We start from the raw sequence: 23797 nt of genomic DNA, 5'->3' as shown, positions 1-23797 counted from the left end.
ACCGTTAGAGCAAGGCCAGCTGCGGTGCCATTCCCAGAAGCAACATGTACCACACCTGCTGAGAATACCAGCCAGGAAAGACATACATCCTAGAAAAAAACAGAAAGCTTCTAAAATTCATCAACTGTATGATGAGAATTTAATCCTTATTTATGACAACACTTATTGTCAGTGGGGACATTATATACCCTTCCTCCTCCTCCTTTCTGATCATGCTCATTTTCTGGTGGCTGTCAAGCTGGAGCTGTTTGAGAAAGAATCAGTCATGGACAGCAGTTTCCCCTTGTCGTGGTTTAAACCCTAGCCAGATAGCTGGTTCACTCACTCCCAGTGAATGGGGCCGGGCTGCTGGAAGCAACTGAGGCCCAAACATGCCACCCCCCCCCCCCCCTTCCCCCCGGTTCTCTCCTTTTCCACTCCTGAAGGGATGGGGAGGAGAATTAAGAGTGAAGCTCCCACAGGTTGAGACAAGAACAGTCCAGCAACCAATGTACAACACAAATCACCACCACTACCACCAATGGCAGCAATGATAAGAGAAAATAACAAGGGAAGAGAATACGATACCACCCGCCGAGAAATGAGTCCGACCCAGAAGCCTTGTGTCCTTCCGGGTAACTCCCAGTTATCCCCCGCCCCAGGCATGATGTGCTGTGGTATGCTCTTTGGCTAGTTTGGGTCAGGTGTCCTGTCTCTGCTTCCTCCCGGCTTCCCCTCCTCCCTGGCAGAGCATGAGCCTCACAAAGTCCTTGGTCAGGGTAAACATTACTTAGCAACAACTGAAAACATCGGTATTATCAGCACTGTTCCCAGGCTGAATGAAGTCAAAACACAGTGCTGCACCAGCTACCAAGGAGGAGAAAAATTGACTGCTACTGTTAAACCCAGGACACCGCTGTTAATGAAATGTTTGAAGATGTACCTGAGATACTGCTAGCAGATGTTTGCTTGCAGGTACTACCTGAAAAACAATTTCATATTCCTTTCTATTAGAAAAGCAGCTACACTTACGGTCCTTACCAATTATTCCATGCAATGAAAAGGTTATATACATGTTTGATGTCTCAGAATATAATTTTATGGAAGCATTATAAATCATCAGTCATTCTTGTAGCTCCCTTTTCCATTTTGTTTCTTTCAAAAACATTTCAGAAGTTCGATGTCTGATGTAAGTCTGATGCCTCTCGGGGTCCCATGTTATCTGTGATTTGAGACTTGCATGGGTCTTGAACTTTTAAGTAGTTTCCAGATACCCTCAGTTAATTTTGTGTTTTCACCCATCTGAATGTATTCTAACCAGGAAACAGACTTTTTTAAGGCTGTACCATTGACATCAGGTGGCTGCTCCTTTGCAGAGTTATAGAAAAAAAAACAGAGAAAAAAACCCAGATAGAGGGTACTTCTCAGAAGCTCAGGTCCTGAACAGTGTGATTATGTTGATTTTCTTTGTGCGTTTCAATTTTCATGATCCTCAAAGAAAAGCAGAAGGGGAAATGTGTAGGTTCAGTGTTGTCTCTACAGGATGAGGAGACTAATTTGTACATTTAGAAGTTGTAGAAATTCTCCAACAAAAGAAGTCTTAAATTGACATTTGTTTCAGTATACTCTAGGTCAATTGAATTTGCTAGAATATAAACAGAAATTAATCTGGGGAAATATTACAGTACATATTCTGAAGAAGATCATAAATGTTGTCATGTGTAGTACCCACATTTAGTTCTGGAGCTTAAACATACTCTAACTGCACAATACAGTCACAGTCATGTTACACAGAAGTTTAAGTGCAAATGCAAAACAACCAGAGACTAACTTATTCTATTGCTCCCAAAATCAGTCATGCTGACTAAAAGCTTTTGTGACCATTCCTGTTTTACTTTTTATTTTTCAGATTTTTGTTGTCTACAGAAACCATTTCTCTCCAGATCATTGTAAACTGGTTCATGTATTGCTGTGCAACCCACTGCAAACATCACATTACCATGGCATCTAGCATTCCACAAAAATGACTTATAAATTAGGTCAAGGTTCTGATTCCTTATGGGACTTATTAGTCAAAATATTACATGTAAAACATGAATGTGAAACTCCATGAGCACAAGAGCGCTTGTTCCTTCAGAACCTGGAACCCATTATTAGACCAAACCAGTTCTGCTTCCTCTTTCTGAAGAAGGCATCTCTGTTAATTCAGAAGTCCCAGTTGATATAAATTAATTCTGTCTGATCTGGGCTGCATTGATAGAGATAATATTGCTACTGGAAGGAAATATGAGACAATGCAAACTACATACATACAAATAATTCTTCTTAAGATTAGGTCTAGTTAATATTTGTAAAAATGGTTCAGTTATTCTTTCTATAAAAGAATTTCAGGGCTTATCAGTCCTGTTTCTCTCACAGAGGTGATAACATTTTAGGAAGAGGGTCATTTCTTTCTGATTAGTTACTTCATATGTCTCTTAACTAGAAGAGACATACTTTTTACCCAGGATATTAAAGATGCCTACTCCTGATGTCACAGCAACCCAAGGGACAGACACTAGCAAAATAAACTTTCTTAACTAACTCTTGTATTGACCTTATGTTTTAGTACAGATTTTATACATTTTGAATCTCAAACTTACTTTTTTCCATTTTCAAAGCATATATGATTTTGTAAATGTGAAGCATTTCAACAAAAAAGGGTAGAAGGAAAACTGTCAGAATTATAAAAAGTGTGAATAAAATAGCTGGCAAACTTTGTCTTTTAATTTTGTTAAGATTCTGTTTCATTAAGTGATATTTATTTCTGTGAAGATACTATGTTATTCAAAAATGAAATAATTTATAGAAAAGTGTCTAGTTTTTAGGAAAAATGTTTTAGCTTATCCATCATTCACAACCTGTCTATCTTTCAGAATTTTCTTTTTATTGTTCATGCTTCTCAGAGACCATTGGGTATGTTTAAACTCATAGGGTGATGCAGTATGTCAAAATCTACATTCTTGCATTCAAAGAAAACCAATCTCAAACAACTGAACAATCTGAAATATAAACATATTGAGGCTTTCTGAAAAATACACCTATACCGCTCAGAAGTCAAAGTATTACTGCAATGTTTTCCACTGAGTTTTACTCTGGAGATTCAGATTTCTTAAAAAAGAAAGGCATATCCCTTTTATCAGAGTTTCACCTCATTCTAAAGTAGATGTTCATTTTGCCTAAACTGAACTGAACAGCTTCCATTTTGTATTGTGGTGGAATGTCAGATTAATTGAAGCTAAATTTCCTGAGCAATAACTTAGAAATAAGTGATTTTTTCATTACTGTAAAATACTGTGTTTTTGTTACTAAACATCTCCAGCAAGTCTGAAGAAACTTAAATTCATATCCAAGAAGTCAATGATTCTGGATTTGTGGTATCAAAACATTCTTCAGGTCTTGAAGCCCATTTCACATTAGATGCTGGAGTGGGCCTCAGGCACTTGAGCTTGTCTTTTCCCCACTGGTAGATTGTCTCCTTCCCCATATGGTGCATGTCTAACATGAAAGGTAATCAGCCTGGATCCTGTTTTTGAGGTAGGCCTTGCCATAACATAGAATCATAGAATCATAGAATGGCTAGGGTTCTAAAGGACATTAAGATCTTCCAGTTCCAACCCCCCCTGCCATGGGCAGGGACACCTCACGCTAAACCGTCTCACCCAAGGCTTCATCCAACCCCGCCTTGAACGCTGCCAGGGATGGAGCATTCAACTTCCCCTGTTTAAGTTTTAACCCGTTACCCCTTGTCCTATCACTACAGTCCCTAATGAAGAGTCCCTGCCCAGCATCCCTATAGGCCCCCTTCAGATACTGGAAGGCTGCTAGGAGGTCTCCACACAGCCTTCTCTTCTCCAGGCTGAACAGCCCCAACTTCCTCAGCCTGTCTTCATACGGGAGGTGCTCCAATTCCCTGATCTTCCACGTGGCCCTTCTCTGGACTTGTTCCAACAGTTCCATGTCCTTTTTATGTTGAGGACACCAGAACTGCACACAATACTCCAGGTGAGGTCTCACAAGAGCAGAATAAAGGGGCAGGATCATCTCCTTCGACCTGCTGGTCACCCTCCTTTTGACGCAGCCCAGGATATGGTTGGCTTTCTGGGCTTCAAGCGCACACTGAAGCTGGCTCATGTTCATTTTCTCATCGACCAGCACCCCAAAGTCCTTCTCCACAGGGCTGCTCTGAATCTCTTCTCTGCCCAACCTGTAGCTGTGCCTGGGATTGCTCAGACCCAGGTGTAGGACCTTGCAGTTGTCATGGTTAAACTTCATAAGTTTGGCATCATCCCACCTCACAAGTGTGTTGAGGTCTCTCTGGATGGCATTCCTTCCCTCCAGCGTATCAACCAAACCACACAGCTTGGTGTCATCGGCAAACTTGCTGAGGGCGCACTCAATCCCACTGTCCATGTCAGCAACAAAGATGTTGAACAAGACCGGTCTCAACACCGATCCCTGAGGGACACCACTCATTACTGGTCTCCAGCCGGACATTGAGCCATTGACCACAACTCTTTGCGTGCGGCCATCCAGTCAGTTCTTTATTCACCGAGTGGTCCATCCATCAAATTGGTGTCTCTCCAATTTAGAGACAAGGATGTCGTGTGGGACAGTGTCGAACACTTTGCACAAGTCCAGGTAGATGACATCAACTGTTCTACCCCTGTCCATCAGTTCTGTAGCCCCATCACAGAAGGCCACCAAATTGGTCAGGCAGGATTTCCCCTTAGTGAAGCCATGCTGGCTGTCACCAAGCCCCTTGTTGTTTTTCATGTGCCTTAGCATGCCATCCAGGGGAGCCTACTATATCAGCCTACTATTCTTCCTAGGGCAATGACATTTGTATCTCTTCAAGTTCACTGTCTACTTGCCCAGTCAAAAGACTGGCAGACTTGAAGAGTGTGGCAACTCAAGCTTTTGCTATCTCTCCAAAAGTATACAGGAGAGCTGAAAACTTCCTCCCACTTCCCAGTTCACCAGCTGTGAGTGCTGCGCAGACCAGACAAATTAAGCTATCTTGTAAATTAAGAGCTACTCAGGTATAGACATGGGCTTACTGTACTGTAAATAGTTAAAATGGTGCCAAAACTGGTTCTAGCCTGTGGTGGGATAGCAGGGTAGGAGAAGTACTCAGTTTGAATTTGTATGGGCACAGAAGTACCTGACAAAAAGTGTGGATGTGGCAAGTATATTCTGAAGGCAAAGACAACTTGGTTAGTATGGAAGTGGTCAAACTATGCCTGCTGGTCTGAGAGGCAAAGAGCAGATCACAGCAGTGTCTACAAGCATAGCTATAGCCATAAATGCCAATGCCCAGATGAGTAATAAATAATGCCTGGGTCAAAAGCACAGGAAAGATTAGTAGGGACCAATATCTTCAAGATTGTAGCCTACCTCTTAACCAGCGAGGCACAGATTTAATTCAAGATGCTGAAAACCTAAATCTGATGTTGCTAAGCATCAAAGGCCTCAGAGATGAACTCGAGAATGACATGAGACTTGAGTTATCACAGGATAATGATTTTAAATTGAATGGAAATTTTAGTCATAAACATCAACATTCTTAATTTCCAAAGAGAAATTTTAATAAAGCATGGAGACTAGACAGTTAACTTAGCTGGACCTGAAACTGATACTTGAATTTAGAAGAAGCCTTAAAGTCAAGGGTGCAAAACTTATCATGAAACTCTGTCTCAGAGAGGAAAAAAAAAAGGAAACTTGCAGGAAGTGATTCCAGATCTGACCAGATGAGTAGTCACAAAGAAAAAAAAAAGATATTAGAAATAAGCAGAGTGCCTACACTGATTAGGGGGAAAATGACTGATCATCAAAGAAAACTGCCTTAGAGGCCAAAAAAAGTGGAGAAAAAGTGAGAATAACAAAGAGTCAAGCTGAGTTAGACCTTGCAAAGGATATTAAAACACATAGCAGAAGATTCTTCAGCCATGTGAACAAAAAGAACAAGGGTGGAAAAATTAAATTGGGCCAGAATGTAGTGAAGATCGAGTAGAAATTAAGAATAAATCATGTGTAAGCTGTAAACTGAATTATGCTTCAGTTCAGGTTTCAAGGAAATAGGCAAATGTTTTTGAACATCGGGAAAAAAAATGAGGATGGGGGAAAAAAAAGTACAGAAATGGAAACCAGCACAGTTAGCGTAGAAGCACAATTTGAGATGTCTAATGTACTCCAGGAGGGACAAAGTGGAAAATAAGTATAATCTCAAGAAGGAACTGGGAAACAAAATTTGAAGTGGAGCAGCAGGTATTTTTTAATAAATCCGTAAAGCCTGGTTGGTGCCTGATGTTTGAGACACATCACACAGTAAAGAAGCTGGAGTAAGAAAGTGGTCTGAACAACTGCAGACCACCTAAATTTTAGTTCAATAATCTGATGTCTTAAAAACAAATTTTGAATAAGAGAATTATTAAAGGCACGGTGGTCAGTTACTGAAAGGATTTTTCTAAGGCACATCATGATTAGGTATCAATCTTTCTTTTTTAAAATAAATGAATTTCTACAAAAAGGAAACAAGGCAAATATGAACTTTCTCAACATAGTTAAAATGGTTGCCATTGAAATATTATCAGCAAAGCCAAAGAAAATGTGCAGTAAAGGAACTGCAAAGCTACTTAGAGTCTGGCAGGAAAGGGCACTAGAGCAGCTGACACTAAAGGAACTCAAGGTTGGGAGAAAATGGTTTTGCTGCTAAATGATCATTTTGTAGGCAGAGCATTAATGTTCCCATTAATGGCTTTGATACAAGAAGTCTGTCCTGAAGCCTATCAGGGGCACAGAATTAGGAGACTGAATATGGAGGAACTGGGTGATATTAAGAATGGTAGGATTGGGCTAGGATGCAGAAATATGAAAATGATATTTTGGGGATGAGGAAAGAGGGTGGAAATTGCTAAGGTGATGAAGAATTTCACCATACAAATTCTTTGTAAGATTAGTGCCAAAATTACATAGAGGTAGGTAAGGATTGGTGGCGTTTTACAAAGCATTACTGAGATACGAAATATAATATTGCATACAGTTCTGGTAATGCATACTGAAGAAAGATGGGTGAAGAAAAGGATTGCTAGTACGATCAGAGAATAATGGGTTTATTTAATTTGTCATGAGAGCTAGTTTAGCCTATCAAATGAAAATTGAGAAGTAACATGAATACATTCTATAAATACATCAGAGAGTTAAATACCGCAGAAAAAGAACAGTGATTTAAACCAAAAGATGATGCTGGCACAACAACACAAAGGTATAAATTGGTCCCTGAATAAATTCAATCTGGAAATCAGAAGATTCTTATCTGTTACAGCAGTAAAATCTTGGACCAGCTTTGCAACAGGAGCAGTGGGAGCAGAAAACCAAACACTCTTGAACTGGAGTTCAGAGCTTTATACCAGGTGTGCTGACACTGTATTTGCATATATAAGATTGCCAGTCAGGTGGTCTGCTCAACAGCTAATTTCTACATGATGTTTATCATCCTTTTATATATGTATATATTCATACACATATATATGCATGTGTGTATGAATATATACATGCACCTTCCCGTACATCCATTCACAAAAGTCCAAGGCAATTCCTCTATTTACTGCACTGCACCAAAACCCAGGAAAATCATGAATCAGTAAGGTGATTATTTGAATTACCACAAGGCAATTTCTGCTTGTGAAAAGCTAGAAAGATTTATGAGCTCGAAATCCCTAGGGAGTGGTTACAAGCTGTGAATGCAGGAAATACTTTTGGGCTGTTGTTAGTCCCTATATGACAAAAAAGGAAATGCTGATGGGAGATGCTGGCTTAATTAAAAAATGCATGCTGCCTCTGGGCAATTAGAAAGCACCAAGCTGCTCCTTTGAAACAAAGTAGACCCAAAGCTTTTGAATTTTACTTATTTTCTATTAAAACCAGCTATTGACACTATAGGAAACATGAAAATCTAAATAGCAGGAGCGGAAGGGGAAATACAAAACCCCAAAGTTTATTTGTCTTGTTCTAAAGCTAAAAGTCAATCTGTACTCAACTGGATTCAGCTGCAGTGTTGATATAGGGAAAATCAGCTCATCAGTGCTTTTCCTGTTTGATCCTAATACTGCCACGAGTAAAGCAGAAATTGTAAGGGTTGCGTGACTCTATTAAATTTACTCCTACCATTGTTCCATGGAACAGCCCATATCCATGCCGCTGAACACTCTTACCTTTCAGAACTGTGTGGTGGCATCAAAGTGACTCTTCAGAGGGCTCTCTGGCCCACCCTAGACTTCCACACTTCCCCAGGAATTGTTTGGGAGAGTGCCTATTGGCCTGGGTCAGAACCATGCCAAGGACTCTGTTAACAATTTAACAATATATATGACTGACTGACTTCCAGTACCCTTGGAATGCTCTCTGGAGCTCTTTAATTTATGAGTGCAGATATAATCGAGGGGCACCATTGCCCCTTGTTTCCTTGATCCCCTAGTAAATCTGCCCCAGAAACAAAGACAATGTGGAGGCCAAATCCAAAATACAGTATTAAATAATTTTCCAACTATTACTTAAAAGAGTAAAATTTCTCAGCAATGCAGCAATAAGAAAATCATCTGGATCCAGCATGCTGAGGAAGTGCATCATATTTGAAACTTCAAGAAGCCTCCCTGCAGATGTCTGACCAAAAGGGGTCAAACTCATTCAAAGCCTATAGTGCATGGATTAAGGCCTTTGACTGACAAGAATATCTACAGCACATGTTACAGCTGAAGATCCTTGCATGCCTTCTGTGGCTTATGTTAGGATTTTGGATGGGTCTAACTAGATGAGTATTTGGTTTACATGTGTACACATGGGCACCAAAGCAAGCTAGCAACAAAATAGAATTCACAAGTCTTTTTCCATGAAAGAAGGTAAAGAATTGCACCTAACAAACCATTTCCTGGCTTTGGAAGAGGCCTCATTGTATTGGTGACAGTGAATGGCTGTGATGATAGCAGTAGTGGCAACGTCAGAGTCACAAGGGGAGACAGGATGCTCACCTGTAAGTCTTCATCTTCATGAAGATACCCTTTGCCTGTGAGTACCCTTCCTGTGCAGAAGGTACAACACCAGCTGGAAAACAAAAAATATATTATTCTTTATCCTTTCCACAGTGTTCAGTCTGACTTCTTTAGGTGCTATCAGAGCTGATGCTTTTTGTTATTGGCACTGCATCAGTTTCTTCAGTCTGCTGTTTCAAGGAAGATGAACATTATTGTATGTCAAAGACTTCAGTTAAAGCTAAGCACAGTCTTAAAAATACAAGGCAAAGATCAATTTATGATGAGACAGTTTCTCCTTTGTCTTGCCCTGAATTTTTTCTTTTTTACTGAGGACAATCATTTGGTATTAACTTCTACTATGGCTTCAATAGTCCTCCTTCACCTCTGCAAAGGATTTTGTGTTCCCTTTTTGTGACACACTGCTATGTTCTATGACAGATTTTCTCATCAAGCTTGCTCTCTCTACCTAGTGGAAGTTGCATGTGTTGGGCCTTTGTAGGATTAGTTTTGCTGTTTACTGGAGTGCTGGAGAGGTTTGCAGGTTGTCTGCCTTAAGTGCTGGCATCACTGGATTTCACACTTAAAGATAAGCAGCTAAGCCATATACCTTTTGAATTATTTACTGGAAATAATAGCAGAGAAATCAGTGAATAAGCTATGTGTGCGTTCACACAATTCCACCAGTGCACCTCAGTCCAAGACCAAGGACAACGGCAAAACCCTGAGAATTTTAAGTTGTCCTTAGCACTGCTCCTAGATGGAGACGGCAGGAATGTCAAGCACTGGTCCTTTTGTCTGTGTCTTGAGATACCTGATTGCCTCTAGCTTGCTGCTGATTGGGGCAAATGAATTTGCATTTTTATTTTCTTATGTGATAACTATATATTGTCACCTATGAAATAAAGATAGTGGAGCTTTTGTACAGCAATTTGGGATCTATGGATGCAAATGACATTAAAAATGAAAGATGACTATTTGCATTACTATTATAGTTCTTTTGTCAATAAAGGTAGCTTCTGACTGAAAGAGTTTCTGGTATTAGCTGACTTGATTAGATCCTTACACTCTTAGGACATATAGGAACCATTTGCCATATCTTGGAGAAGGAGAAATATCTGCTCATAAACAAAGAAGTAGATATCCTGTTCTGGTTCAAAATACATTTCATGTTGAATAAAAATAACATTTACACACAAAAGGAAAAAAAATCTTTCTCCTTCCTGATAAAAATGATTACATCAGAGTCCTGTTGCAATTGTTTGAGAATTTAGGGAAGCTAGTGATTATTTTTCTGTACTGTCTCCAACTAAAATGTTGTATTCTTCACAAGTAGTCCTTTTCCCATTGGTGTGAATCCCAAGAGTACATTAAATAATACACTTCTAGTTGTAAAACAGATGGAAAAATGTTTAAAAAGGTGCCAGGTTTATTTATGGAAGCATGAAATTGAATTTAATAGGAGAATTTTGCCAGTATGAAATGTGAACTCTCAAAACAGGAAGTGGATTTTATTGCTTATTTATTTTATTACCGGATCAGCTGCCCAGAACTGTAGAATCCTTCCTCTCAGGAATTATTTACTTTCCAACTCTGAACCAGAACATCTTGACCATCAGTTCTTACATCTTCTGGCTGCCAGATTCTCAACTATAAACATATGTGGTTCTGTCTATCTCTGATGATCTTCTGCAGATTTATATAGAGAAGTTTTACTTTCAGATTTATTTCTTGTTTTAAAACAATTTGAACTGAACAGGCTAAGCCAAAGGAAAGAGAATTTCCTTTAGCTCTTTATTACTCTTTAATTAATACTAGGCTATTTCTTTAAAGGGCTTATGACATGTATTTATTATGCACCGAAGGTACAAGAGCTAAAAAGTCAACGCCCAAATTATTTCTTCTTCTCTTCACCTCTTCACCTCCAAAGGGTGCCTATGAAAGAACAGGTGCTATTCAGCTTCCAAAAAGTGAGCAGCATTTGGGAAAATTGCACAGAGAAAAAAAATCTCACATTTTCTGGGGACAGACTGAGCTACTATGCTTGGATGGAGTTGAGTAAGGCTGTTGACAGTTGGAGACAGCCTGTAAACCTTTGCCTGGCTCTTGTCCCCTTTTCCTCTACATCTGGACAGTAAGTCGAGGTATTTGGGATGGTAAGCAAGCCTCCATTTTCAGCCAAGTTAAAATTGTGGTAACCTGGTGGAGATCACATTTAAAAAAAAAAAATATAGAAATAATTTTTTCAGGAACAGGTGACTATGATTTTACACCTCCAAGGAACTGCATGCTGTGAATGCCCATATTTACTGCAATAGAGCTGCAGACTTCATCAAGGAGTGCTCTCAAGTAATCCTTTGGTTATTGATAAGCGTAAGAGCTTCTGAGAAAGATAAAGGACTGCAATGGTACCTTTTACTTAGAGAAACTGAGTCTCAGTCATTTCCTACTATCATAATGTAAGCCCATGTTAGAACAAAACTTAGAGCTGTTTCCTGAGGTCCTGGTCCAGTGCTTTATCCAGTGCCACAATGCCCTCAGGCAGAGTGCTAACAAAAATCAATTGCGTGCATGTGCAATGTGCTGTTGTGCTCAGCTCAGTGCTGGCACTCACATACACTCACAAATTTCCATTTTATGCAACCGCATGAAACTCATGCATGTGCAGTTTTGCATGGGAACTTAAAAAAAAAAAAAGTGACAGTCTTGATCTTGCTGCTCTCAGTTTACCAATTATGGATAAAGATTGAAGGCAATGTGGAAAATCATAGTCATGATCCAAACCCCGCATAGGAAAGACATGATTACAATAGGCTTTGTAGCAGGCATTAAATCTCCTCTTAGTAAGTGCATGAGACTTTCTCATGCCTCACCTTTGTTTTACTGTTGTCTTTTAAGATTATTAAATTACTCAGAACTGCATCACACCTTGTGAGTTTCCCCAGGACAAAAGCATGTCTCCAAGACATTCAGTGTTTGAAATCCAAGTGCACCTATATTTTGAAGGTTGAAGATACGGTTTGGAGAAATAGGTACTTCAGAATAAAACTTTTTACTGACATGTTTGTCTTCATGAACAATTAAACCTAAACATTTGTTAAACGGAAAACAAAAGCAATTTGGATATGTAAAAGAAAAGTCATTACTTTAATTTTCTGCTATTAGGATATTGTGAAACTTGCCGGTTCTGCGGGATTTCATATTATTTGTGCCGTTCATCAGCTTCATTAATATGTCACAAGCACAATTTCTGAGACGTATCAGAACTAATTAAGCTTATTTTTGTACTTTCACTTCTTGGAGAGAGATTGTTTCAGTTCAGAAGTGCATACAGTATCTAGCAGATCTGGTAATATATTTAAATATAGGAGTAAGGCTCTTCTTTTAGTTCTAGCCAAAATTCCTACAAAGTTTTGTACAATGGGTTTGAAAGCTCTTATATATTTAAAGAAAATCCTTTCAACTCACTCTGGAGTCCTGCTTTATGTTTCATATTGCTTTGAACTTATTACCTCCTCTTCTCAATGTCTTGGAACATTAGTTTGGAAGCATTTAAAGCTAATGATTAAATGTATAGTGAAACAACACTTTGATGTTGCCAGAGGCAATTAATTTTCTCTATTTATACACAAAAGGTTATAAAAGACTGTGTTATGACAAACGAAATGATTCCGTGAATTCAAAGTAAGTTAACTGAATTTTAAAATATTGTTACTACTTGGTGGAAAAAAGGTATTCATCAAGCCTTATCTTAAGTCAGAAAGCTGTGATTAATTTATGGAGTTTTGAATGCTTTTAAAATTAGGAAAGAAATTATGAATTTGTCAGCTATGGAAAACCAGCCCATAACAGGTTCATTCAGAATGAAGCTTTCATTGAAAATACCTTACTTGGTGTATATATATATATATGTATATATATATTAAAATTAAGGTTATGAGCTTACAGAAGTCCCTGAGAGAGATCACATTTACACCTAAGTACCCTGACTATTGCATGTTCTCTGCGCAGATGCCGGTTGACCTTTACTAACAAATGGAGAAATGTAGTGTATGTTTTTACCCCTACATTTTTATAGGCAAAGCATCTCACACTTCATTGAATCCATGTGCTGGAGGCAACAGACGTGATTAGATTATAAATTACTCAGAGCCAGGGACTGGAAGTTGGGTTCTGCAACTTCTGAAGTTTCTTCTACCTGTGAGTGGGCATAGGTACTTTTACTTCACTGAGAGCCATGCAGCTGAACAGGGGCATCACACATGCATGTGCATGCACACACATGCATGTAGATGTACATACATCATGCATTCTAAGACTGTGGACATGCTTAAACAGAAAGGAATCATATACTTTCAAACATCAAAAATTGTGAAAATGGAAAAAAAATACAATGGAATGGAATAACCAAGGAATTAAGAATTTAAAGACAATTTAGTTTTATGCAATATAATTCTCATTTTCCAATGAACTATAGAAAGTTTGGATTTCAGGCTAAGTCTTTATCTTATTTGTCACTTTAAGAAATATGCTTGTTACACTGACCAAGATATACACAAATTCTAAACATGATCCTGCACAGTAAAATTTCTAAACTCATAGCAGTGGGAAAAGTAGCTATCAGAAAGGGGAAAAAGAAACCTGCTATGCTTTTGTCCAGGAGTTAGTCCCAAATTTTTCTGATAGCTCATAAACTGAAGGCAGCAATTTGGCTTTCCTCCTTGTCTCCCTTCCCCCGCCCCTATATTGGCTGATAGTCTCTTCAGAATAAAGTAATGAACTTCTGTTTTTTACGAGTTAAAACTATTTGATGAACAGAGCTTAGACTGTCTAACACATAGATTGTTTGCAGACCTCCAGAGCATTTAGGGATATTATTTTTGCTTTAGAAGCTACACAGTGCTAGCAAGAGCTTTTTCTTTGAATGCCAGAATCCCAGTGAAGGAAAGCCCTGATGATTTTTAGTGTTCAGTCGTATTTAAGACATGCTTGGAAATGCAGTACCTATGCATAGGGATGGCAGATGTGTAGTTCCCACAGAAAGTTCGTATTCTTCTCAGCAGAAGCTAGAAGCCAGAAAGATGTACATACATGGTCATCCTAAATACTGTTGAGCACCTAGGTTTAGGTGAATTTAATTGCACCTTAAATATACTGACAATTAACAACTCAGTTATGATTCTCCTTAAACTTTATAATAGCATACAGCATCTTTTAGGGTTGAGGAAGAATTATCTACAAAAGACTATGGCACAAAAGAAACCAAGTAAAGGCATAAATATCTAGAGGAACTTCACAAAATACAAGAGATACTTTTCACATTTCATTCCCCCCAGTGGACTTGCCAGCTCTGAATTAGGCATCCATATTGTGCATAACAGCAATAAAGAAAGTGCATGACTGGAAACAGTCTGAACAATAATAATCTAATTAACTGAATCAAGTGAAAGCAATAAGTAACCAGTAAGAAATACTGGGAGAAAAACTGGGTCTCTGCCCATAAATCTTATCACTAAAAACCAGAGAGATGTTATACTCTATTTTGAATTATTAACTGGAAATAATGTCCCTAGATCATCTTGTAGATAGGAAGGAGAATCAACTTTGCTGTTAATTGGCCAATGCTTTAGGCCTTTGCCTGAACGGTGTCATCAATTTTAACATACATTTGTCCATTCGTAAGAAAAAGGTTAAACTTTGTTCCTATTCATAGAGAACACTGAGTCACTGCACTATTAGATATGTTTGGTCTCTCTTCTAGAAAATTTTATTCCTTTTTAATGATACAGAGAATAAGCAAGAAAGGAACTCTTTTGGGGGTTCTTACCTAAGATGAGGGTGAGTCAGGCTCTAGTTTTATTTTGCTGAATATTTGATTATTTATTCAAAATGGAACAGCTTCAAAAATATTTTCCTTAAAAATGTTCAAACAAATCATCTTGACATTTCCATTTTTTTTTTTTTTTGGCTGAAACAATTGGTCAAATCTGGTACAAATTTGCAGCGTTTCCATCAACACGAAAGTGCATTTTTGAGCAAAGAAAGAACTCTTCCATAAAAATTGCCTGGCTATAATCAGAACTGAGGCAATCTTGCACATGCCAACCAGCAGAAAACTAGGTATTGGTTAAGCAAGAGCAGAGAAAGTCTGAGTTCTACCTAAATCCCCTTGTGGCATTAGTCCAAAGTGATTAGTCCCAGGTCAGACAGAAAGCCTGTAGTGCATCAAGCAAATTAAATCCAACCCTCCTGAGCTATAGGATAATGTGCTGGTCTCAAGACCTCCCTTCTTGGAGGCTTGAAGAAAGGAGATTATTAAATATAAACACAAGGTAACATACTGCTCTATGGAGACCCAAGGCATGATGTTCTGGAGGAGGGATGCTCCCCCAGCTGGAAATCTTTCAAGGGAACCCACAACTGTCTCTGCCAATGTCAGGAGCTGTCAACATCCTTGACCAGCAGTCTACAGCTTGGAAGTCCACTCAGGAGGTGTCCTGTTAAATTAAAGGGCAGTGAGTTGTAACACAAAATACTGCTTTAATGTGGACTTGGAATTGAAGAGACTTATTTCCTTTAAAACATCATAGAACAGAGTAATCCTCAGATTTATTTTGATTAGCAATCTGGATAACTTCTTGGCAGTGTTTATTAGATCTTAATGTAGGTCAGTTGGAAGGCCAGATATTTTGTTTTCTCCCCCTTTGAATTACTAGCCATTATTGTCTCTGTTAATGAATCTGGATAATTTTAACTGTCAGATTCCAATGTAACTCTCTGAATAAATTGATTGAATTGAAGTTGAACCCACGTCTGTGTTCAAGCTAAGAATGAGCCTGAACAGAAGTCTCTAGAGTTTCCTAAAATTTCAGGGGGTTTATTAGTAGAAAACTGATTTTGAAACACTGAACCTAAAGTAACTGGATAGCTTTGATTTCATACTGATGTCAAGTCAACAGGAGATTAAAACTCCCACCACAGCTCAGATGTGACCCAAGGTGAATGCAATTACATATGAATATTTCAGTGACAGTTATTACTGTCCCTGGAGCTGATCTTTCACTTTATCTTCCTCCTCATTTTGAAATATCTTCTTTTAAAACAGATTGGAGTACCAATAACTAAAACTGTTTTTCACTTCTAAGTCGTTAGAAATGTAGTACTAAATGAGTTAGTGCCTCGTGTTTAGAAGAAACATGTTTATGTTGCAGATAGTCATTTCAATTCTCCTTAAAGCAGAAATTAATGCAGGAGATATTACTTCTCTATAACTGCACTGTTCAGAAAAGCCTTGCCCCTATGTCTAATTATTTATTAGCTGTACATCTTCTTACCTGTGTAATGGGAGGAAATGCTCCCCACCCTCTGTAATACTGCAAATGAGTATATAAAATGTCTTGGTGGTCTTTGGCTTTTCAGCCACACATTTTGAGGTACCACTGAGAGAGTGAAGAAGGGTGAGATGTTAAACATGCAGACCATACTCCTAAAAAAGACATTATCTGCTGATAATCTCACTGTCTGTGCTAAAGTGATAACCCTCATCAAGAAGCACCCCATGAGCGATTCTGGTAGTAACCTGGTTTACCTCGACTTGGGTTCTGGATTCCTGCAGTCAGCAACCAGATGTGCAGCATGACACATTGACATCTGTGCAAAAGCAGGGTAGGGCTTAATTGAGATATTGAAAGTAGAAACAGTTTTTCATGCTGGATTGGTCCTGCCTACCTAAGTAAAACTGTGGATTCAAGTGATCACGGTGTTGACCACCAAATTAAACTTAAGGTAGTCAAGGTCCAGTTGGGAAATGGTACCTTTACTTGGCTGATTTCTGATCAGTAATGCTAAAATGATTTCAGAAAGTCAGAGGTTTTCTTAGGCATCAGAGCACTCTTTGTTATTGCTAATATCAGAACCCAGCTTTATGGGTTTATTCCGTCATCGCCTGTCACAAGCATGGTGACAGGAGTTTCAGGAACAGCTGAGGACAGCTGAGAAGAATCAATCTTTATCTTGTCTTTTACACTTTACATTTCAAATTAGTACATTAATTTTCTACCATTTTAAGTACATTAAAAAATTAAAATGTAATTTTTACTGGCTACAATGACAGATTATTTTGGACACACTTACAGCAACATTTAATATGTTGGCATGGTTACCCTTTTGCTTCCTTGCTAACCATGAACAGTTTTTGTAAACTATCCAAGTAATCTAACTGAGCAAAAATATCCTTCTTCCTCCCTCCTCCTCCCCCTCCCAGACCCCTATCCCTTTCTGACCAATGCTTTTCCTCACAAAATCTTTTTGAGACAACTTCTACTTTTTGACATATCTGTAGCACACTTCATTTACATCAAGCAAATTTCTTAGTTCCTGAATTTCTCCTGCACAGCTTAATAGATCAATACTACAGAACTGTGTTGGACTGAAATGAAAGCACCTTTTTCTTTGAAGAGCCAAACTGGCACTTTGGAGAGGATTTTGTTTGAAATTAAGATGCTTAGATTTAAATATAGGTTTAAGTTTGCTTAATATGTTAGTATATATTTCCTTATATAGGTTATACAATGTATAGGTATAAAAAACATATGCTTTAGTCTTATGAGAGACATGTATTTCTTTAGTTTGGGTACTAAACAGTATTGCACCTGCTCTCTAGTTGCTTCTCTAAAAGAATATCAGACTTCTATAGGCACCATGTCATATCTGCTGGCACTATGCGGACAGCTTGGATAAGTCAGCGTGTCTCAAATGGCACAAGGTTTCTGCTTAGAGTTCTAAATCCTGCCATAGGTGTGTGTCTACATCAGGTGTCTACTTTTGGACGAAATTTTTTTTCTCCACACTCCACTTACTGTATTGACTTAATCTCCACAGACTATTGTGGGAATGTAGATACTCATAGATTAACACTACACGACAATATCCAAACTGACACGTTACTTTCAGACTGCATATTGCCAGAAGAGTTTTAACTTCAATATTTTATCTTGGCCATGGTGTCAGGAATTGAGAACATGACAGACTATCCATCTCAACAATACCTGTGGTCAGTTATGGCTGACAATATCTGTGTACAAAGAGGCTGACAACTGATCTTTTGGAAAGAGAAATCACCTATTAAACAAATTCTAAATTTAGTTTTGACTCCTGCTGTAAACTACAGAGTCCTAGCTTCCTTTGAAGGTGGATAAGAGGGAGCTTCAGCAGAAGGTAAGTCCTTGAAGGGAAAAGTCATGACATCTTGTTCTGTGAGCAGAAGACATTTACTGGGAGCAGACATTTCTGAGAAGAAAGGTAAGGCAGAAACAGTGAAAATGAGCCATTCGTTTTGTTAAAAGACTTGTTTAAATGCAGGATAAGATGAAATCCAGCATCTTTTGGAAAAGGAGAACCTTCTGCTGGCAGTGTGGATATGTTAGTGAATCACACTTTATGCTTGTCAATTGATATCAGTAATTAGTTGCTGCTGAAAGGGACACAGGCATTTGCCTTTCTCATCCAGGTCCTCATTTGTGGGCCTATCAGAAAGACAGGAACTAGATACCAGCTCCATAGGAATTTGCCATTGTGATCTACAAGTGGATTTGCTGTGGGATGCCTCGAGCTATGCTTTTTGTGTAGGGGTATCTGAAATGCTTTGGCAGTTAGGAACTGTTCTAAATACACTTGGAGTACGTGCGTTCAATGTGTTTGATGTGTTGCATTAATAGAAAGCCGGGGTTACAGCAAAGATCTTACTAGTGCTCTGGGTTTGGGCACATACTGTGCTGTGGGTGAAATTCCTGAACAAATCCTTTATTGGCAGGAGTGGTAGAGAGGATCTTGAATTCTTGCAGTTCTTCTTGGTAACATCTGTGCCTGGGTGATAGGAAGCCTCATATAACAATATTTGAGCCTCTAAAAGAAAGCTGCAGGTCTTGCGAGGGACGTCTCAGTAGTTTTGGCCTGCAGTGGGGGAACACACCTGAGCACTACTCAGAGGTCTCCTGCTGCACCATCTCCAAAAGAATCACTTCTGCTGTGAGACACAGAGGTCTCAAGATACTCTGCAGTCCTGATCCCCTGATACTCCAGCATGACTACAAATAAGAAATTGCATTTGGCTCAGGGATAAGGTGAAATCACTTCCCCGTGGTCACATAGGAAATAAACAGCAGAACTTAAATGTGATCCTGTTTCCCGGATCCTCAGTGCTAAACTACAAGACTTTTCCCCTTTTTAATGGTGCTTTATGATTGTATTTACTGTTGCTTGTGGTTTCTTATCTACGTTGGAAAGAAACTAGACTCTACTATATATAATGAGCAATTTAGGGCAGTAATTGTTTCCATTATTTGCCCAGTTCTAAAAATAACAATGTTAATATGTACTAATTCTTTGTAGTTAAGGAGGTTTCAGCACTATACTGTTGTTTTATCTGGAAGCTCAGAAAATGTGGATGTAACCTACTATGATGTGACAAAGACCAATAGCCTGACTAGGCAGCTATGTTAAATTTAAAACCAGGCAGGGATGTTTGACTTTATATGGGTTTCAGATGCATCTGTGTCTCTGGAGAGAGATGCGCAAGAGGCCTGGGACTGAGAGTACTAAATCCTTAATTAAAGAACTCTTAACTGTGCCTACTACATTTATAAATAAAAAAACATTTGTCAGAGCTTTTATCTTTTCTTGCAATCATCAGACTGTACTAGATGTTGACAAAGTCAATGATTTATGCCTCAGATTTTTTTTCATTATGAAATACCAAAGATAGTATTATCAGTGAAATCTTATGCAACTTAAATCTTGGGGCTTTCGTCGCTCTGCCTAAGTAATATTGTGGGCCTTTCTCACAAGTCATTTTGGATTATGTTGGTCCAACAGAGGAGATTAAGTGTGCATACTGAAGTTGCATCCAAATGGAAATTTGGGTTGTTTTCCTTAAAAGGATTAGTCATTTAAAAACAAAAAAGAAAAAAGAAAAAGAGCACTTCAAAGAATGTTTTAAATTAAACATCAAGATATTAGTTGTTGAATTCTAGATTTGCTTGTTATGTTGTATTTAAATGTTTGTTTTCAAATTCCTGAATACCACTCTGTATAAAAGATAACTCTCTTGCTCCTTTATTCTAACAGAGCTTTCATTTCACAAAGTGAAAAGATACCAAAGGGTACAAGTAAAGGTTGAACTGGGACCTTAATTCGTAATCATCTACCTAAGTGCAAACAGGGATTAGCTCAAGAACAGACCTAGGTTATAAATCCTGGGTGAACATCTTGGCCATGTGGAGGCTGAGGAGCAGCAATCTTCTACTGCACTATACACCCCCTTGTCTACTTCACCCTTACTGTTGCCTTGGTGAGTGAAGACCTTTCTTGCTGTTTTCTGGAAGCAGGTAGTTCCCATGATTCAGGACAATGGTTCACCCAGTGTCACTTCATGGTTAAAGAGATGCTGCTTAGGCTGTGCAAAATGGTTTTAAACAGATGGTGGAAGATTGTGCCATACATACATGCACACACATATATGTTTGTACAACTTCAGCAGTCCCATTATTACTATGTAGTGCAGTTAATGCTCACTGCTACAGCAAGTTTGCTGGTATTTTGAATACTGAATACTTATGAGCAAAAATTATGAAACAGTAAATTGGCAGTTTATCCACATGCAGTCTGTTTGTCAAACTATTTTCTATTCATCAAACTGTTCAGACAGGACGTTTGCTCTTCTGAACTTCAGTATGCACAGAGAAATGCAGTCTCTTCCCTTGACTACTCTGTCAAGAGTGAGATCTTGAGCTCATTCAGGAAGTTTCAATGTTTTCAGTGAAACCACAATGTGTGGTTGTGCAGGTCCGTTAGGGATTGAGAGGAAGGGTAATATCTGACATGTTTTCCAGATACTTTAACAAGTTTGAAGGTCTTCAGAATTAAGAGCACCCAGCCTGTAGGTTAATCATTGGTATGTCCTCAGCTGTTGGTGAAAACAAAAATCTGTTGTAAATTAAAGCACTTTTTTCAATAACTTTACGTGACTTTACCACTATTCAGAACCTTTCTGATGTGAATGTTCATGTTGAGCTTTAGAGTATACTTTTCGTATGTTTGTAACTGACTGTTTCATTTGACTTTCATTATATGTGACAGGGAAATAAATGACTGTTTTATCAAAGCCTGTGAATTCAGCATTTTTTCCCCTAAATTTAACATAGGCAGTAACAAACCAGCTGAGATGTCAAACAAAACTCATTTTATCCTGTTTTGCTTTTTTTTTTTCTTTTGGGACGGTGGAGTGAGGTGAAGAGAACATGGGTTAGAGCTGAGTTATCTATTTTCCACCATGTTAAACTCCCAGTAACCTCTAAAGCAAAAAAAAAAAAACATTATATTTTCTAGTGTACATTCAGAAATTACTGTCTTGGATCCACATGAAAAATACAAATGAGGCACAGAGAAAGGAATATATATGGTCTTTCTTACGGTAACTTTGAATATCTTAGAAAAAGACAAAGTAATGAGAGTAATGAAAAATGGAAATGTGGAAAGAGTGTTTTCTTTTGGTACTTTTTAATAATTTTTAACTTCTGGTGTGCTTTCATTTCTCCTTTTTGGTTTTGTGCCTTTCATATGGGGTTTTAAAGTAAGGCTTAATCTGTAAGTACGTTAAGACATTCTTTTTTTGTGTGAATTGACCAACATAACAAAGGGATCAAATGAATATTATTTGCATTACTGTTTTGGGATATCCTTGTTACAGACATGTAGCCTGTCTTACTGTAAGCAGTATGTAGAAAAAAAAATCCTATTTTTTAAAAAAATGAACATTATAATGGTAGGACAACAACCAAAACAACACTCAGGAAATCAAGGAAAATATGTATTTGTGACAAGAAATATCTCTGTATACTGCTTCCCCATTTAACACTGCTTGTGGAAGACAGGTTCCGAGACAAACCTGAAGTACTACGAAGTGACCTTCAGCTGTTTACTGGGGTGTTGCGCAAATTATGAGATGTGAGATGTCATGAATGCGTTGGTAGAATACAGGCTGAGGTTTCAGTAGCATTGCAGAAAGGATAGGTATGAGAAAGACTTCTAAGTAATTTCTGCTCAAAAGAAAAAAAAAGAGGGAGAGAGGACCCTTGAGAAAGCAAAGTAGCATCATAAGAAGCAAAGGAAGGGCTATTCTTTCCACCAATATGTTTGTGCACATCAGTCCTAACTTCTTGGCCTCAGGCTCTAATTAAGAAAATGGCTGAATAGTATTTCTCTGACACATGAGAGTACTGAGAGAATAAGTGAGCATTAACACACCAGTGTGTTCCCAGCACCAATTTATATCATCATTAGCAAAATAAGGACACAAGCACAGGCCCTTGTCATCATTCACCGATGTGGTTAAATTTTCAGAACCATTTTGTTGTAGGTCAACAAAAAGTTTTCCAGAACAATTCCTGGACATACTGTGCAGTCAAACCTGGCCCAGTACAATTCTTCATAAGCACTTTGAATGAAGCCAATCTCTTTGGACAGAATGCTTAAGAGTATGGCTGTGTCAGGACAGTGACAGCTGGCCTCAGGGCTAGAGAACATTGACCTGGCACAAGAAACAGGTCTGTGCTAGTTTAGAACCTTCACACAGTGTTGGTGGGCCAAGTTAACTGCCTACTTAAGTTACCCTGTGACACTGAGCATTTGGGCGAAACACTGAGCAGGGTTTTAAGCAAATGGCAAAGGAGAGACCTTGAGTAGGCAAACTCAAGATCATCTGGCTCCTGAAGCACCCTCTTGACACTCCATCAAAATGCAGGTTAGAATGACCCCATACACAAGAGTCCTGTTAGCAACTCTTCCTCAAGGAGTACTGCAGCCATGTACCATAACCCAATACAGTGTCATGCCATGCACTGTGTGCTCATTCTTCCACTATTTTCCTGATTACTATATAGAAATAACTGCAATATACTCCTGTAGTTTTTATTTCTCTCTCTTTTTAATTTTCTCTCTCTTCACTAATAACACTAATAACAGAAGCCTAAGGAGGAGGGGGGACTGTCATGTAACACAGAAATATCCTGTATATTCACCATTCATCTACTAAAATGGACAGAACTGTTTTTCGGATTATCATATAACATAATGCATACAATACCTGAGGGGCTGAAGAAAGAGAGGCGCCCCTGAGTAACTATTACTCTATTACTTTGCCAGACAGGTAGGCTTGGGTTGCCTCTCCTTAGTCTTCCTCATTCTCTACTCTCTTCAGTTCAGGAAGAGGTCCTCTGGTCAGCTTAATGTTCTGGATCAATGCTAATGATGTCTTATCCTAAGCTGACTCATTGAGAGCCAAAGTGCTGATTGTGTTGACTTACTGGAGAATGAGAGACTTCTGACAGTAGAAATCTTAGAGTTAGAATAAACTGTCAGTCTGGGCTGTACAATCTGTGCTGCAGGTCTGAGTTCAGTGAGCTTCTGTAATGGACAGGAATTGTCATGGAAACTTCAGCTGAGGGCTAGGGCAGCCATGACCTAGATCCCCGTTTTATTCCCAATTTTAAACTATGTTTAGTGCTACTAGAGGCTTCTAAAGTACCATTGTGAATCCAGGTCTTCAGAAGCTGACTGCTGGATACCGTCTGGAGTAGCTAGGGCAGCAAAAGTGTTTTTCTTAGACAACTGTAACAGCTTTGATGGTTGCTGGGACAACATGTTGTCACTTAACAACTTAGCTTTGCCTCTAACTGAGTGCTCTAAAAATAGTTTTA

Source organism: Pezoporus flaviventris, unplaced genomic scaffold, assembly GCF_033815535.1.
Source record: "Pezoporus flaviventris isolate CSIRO_AGI_PZ_B2104156 unplaced genomic scaffold, CSIRO_AGI_Pfla_v1 ptg000031l, whole genome shotgun sequence".
Taxonomy (NCBI): domain Eukaryota; kingdom Metazoa; phylum Chordata; class Aves; order Psittaciformes; family Psittacidae; genus Pezoporus; species Pezoporus flaviventris.
Note: the sequence above shows the minus strand (reverse complement) of the source record.